We start from the raw sequence: 2,819 nt of genomic DNA, 5'->3' as shown, positions 1-2,819 counted from the left end.
TTATTCATGCACAGACTGCAATTTTAATTTTGGACCGAGTTTCAGCTTGCATTGCCAGAACCAAGTTTGTTATGTGCTGAAAAGCCTTTTTCTGACATTTCAGGCTCTAACTTCAAAAATCATGCAAAACACTTCTAACACCTTCAGATTTGTTTCTCTGTGTTGCAAAATAGGTTTTATTCATGCACAGACTGCAATTTTAATTTTGGACCGAGTTTCAGCTTGCATTGCCAGAACCAAGTTTGTTAAGTGCTGAAACGCTGTTTTCTGACATTTCAGGCTCTAACTTCAAAAATCATGCAAAACACTTCTAACACCTTCAGATATGTTTCTCTGTGTTGAAAAATAGGTTTTATTCATGCACAGACTGCAATTTTAATTTTGGGCCGAGTTTCAGCTTGCATTGCCTGAACCAAGTTTGTTATGTGCTGAAACGCCGTTTTCTGACATTTCAGGCTCTAACTTCAAAAATCATGCAAAACACTTCTAACACCTTCAGATATGTTTCTCTGTGTTGAAAAATAGGTTTTATTCATGCACAGACTGCAATTTTAATTTTTGGCCGAGTTTCAGCTTGCATTACCAGAACCAAGTTTGTTATGTGCTGAAACGCTGTTTTCTGACATTTCAGGCTCTAACTTCAAAAATCATGCAAAACACTTCTAACACCTTCAGATATGTTTCTCTGTGTTGCAAAATAGGTTTTATTCATGCACAGACTGCAATTTTAATTTTTGGCCGAGTTTCAGCTTGCATTACCAGAACCAAGTTTGTTATGCGCTGAAACGCTGTTTTCTGACATTTCAGGCTCTAACTTCAAAAATCATGCAAAACACTTCTAACACCTTCAGATATGTTTCTCTGTGTTGAAAAATATGTTTTATTCATGCACAGACTGCAATTTTAATTTTTGGCCGAGTTTCAGCTTGCATTACCAGAACCAAGTTTGTTATGTGCTGAAACGCTGTTTTCTGACATTTCAGGCTCTAACTTCAAAAATCATGCAAAACACTTCTAACACCTTCAGATATGTTTCTCTGTGTTGCAAAATAGGTTTTATTCATGCACAGACTGCAATTTTAATTTTTGGCCGAGTTTCAGCTTGCATTACCAGAACCAAGTTTGTTATGCGCTGAAACGCTGTTTTCTGACATTTCAGGCTCTAACTTCAAAAATCATGCAAAACACTTCTAACACCTTCAGATATGTTTCTCTGTGTTGCAAAATAGGTTTTATTCATGCACAGACTGCAATTTTAATTTTGGACCGAGTTTCAGCTTGCATTGCCAGAACCAAGTTTGTTATGTGATGAAAAGCCTTTTTCTGACATTTCAGGCTCTAACTTCAAAAATCATGCAAAACACTTCTAACACCTTCAGATTTGTTTCTCTGTGTTGCAAAATAGGTTTTATTCATGCACAGACTGCAATTTTAATTTTGGACCGAGTTTCAGCTTGCATTGCCAGAACCAAGTTTGTTAAGTGCTGAAACGCTGTTTTCTGACATTTCAGGCTCTAACTTCAAAAATCATGCAAAACACTTCTAACACCTTCAGATATGTTTCTCTGTGTTGAAAAATAGGTTTTATTCATGCACAGACTGCAATTTTAATTTTGGGCCGAGTTTCAGCTTGCATTGCCTGAACCAAGTTTGTTATGTGCTGAAACGGCGTTTTCTGACATTTCAGGCTCTAACTTCAAAAATCATGCAAAACACTTCTAACACCTTTAGATATGTTTCTCTGTGTTGCACAATAGGTTTTATTCATGCACAGACTGCAATTTTAATTTTGGGCCGAGTTTCAGCATGCATTGCCTGAACCAAGTCTGTTATGTGCTGAAACGCCATTTTCTGGCATTTCAGGCTCTAACTTCAAAAATCATGCAAAACACTTCTAACACCTTCAGATATGTTTCTCTGTGTTGCAAAATAGGTTTTATTCATGCACAGACTGCAATTTTAATTTTTGGCCGAGTTTCAGCTTGCATTACCAGAACCAAGTTTGTTATGTGCTGAAACGCTGTTTTCTGACATTTCAGGCTCTAACTTCAAAAATCATGCAAAACACTTCTAACACCTTCAGATATGTTTCTCTGTGTTGAAAAATAGGTTTTATTCATGCACAGACTGCAATTTTATTTTTGGGCCGAGTTTCAGCTTGCATTGCCTGAACCGAGTTTGTTATGTGCTGAAACGCCGTTTTCTGACATTTCAGGCTCTAACTTCAAAAATCATGCAAAACACTTCTAACACCTTCAGATATGTTTCACTGTGTTGCAAAATAGGTTTTATTCATGCACAGACTGCAATTTTAATTTTTGGCCGAGTTTCAGCTTGCATTACCAGAACCAAGTTTGTTATGTGCTGAAACGCTGTTTTCTGACATTTCAGGCTTTAACTTCAAAAATCATGCAAAACACTTCTAACACCTTCAGATATGTTTCTCTGTGTTGAAAAATAGGTTTTATTCATGCACAGACTGCAATTTTAATTTTTGGCCGAGTTTCAGCTTTCATTACCAGAACCAAGTTTGTTATGTGCTGAAACGGCGTTTTCTGACATTTCAGGCTCTAACTTAAAAAAATCATGCAAAACACTTCTAACACCTTCAGATATGTTTCTCTGTGTTGCAAAATAGGTTTTATTCATGCACAGACTGCAATTTTAATTTTTGGCCGAGTTTCAGCTTGCATTGCCTGAACCGAGTTTGTTATGTGCTGAAACGCCGTTTTCTGACATTTCAGGCTCTAACTTCAAAAATCATGCAAAACACTTCTAACACCTTCAGATATGTTTCTCTGTGTTGCAAAATAGGTTTT

The sequence above is a fragment of the Garra rufa genome, chromosome 5, assembly GCF_049309525.1.
Source record: "Garra rufa chromosome 5, GarRuf1.0, whole genome shotgun sequence".
NCBI lineage: Eukaryota > Metazoa > Chordata > Actinopteri > Cypriniformes > Cyprinidae > Garra > Garra rufa.
The sequence above is the reverse complement of the archived record's forward strand: the minus strand, read 5'-3'. Positions refer to the sequence as shown.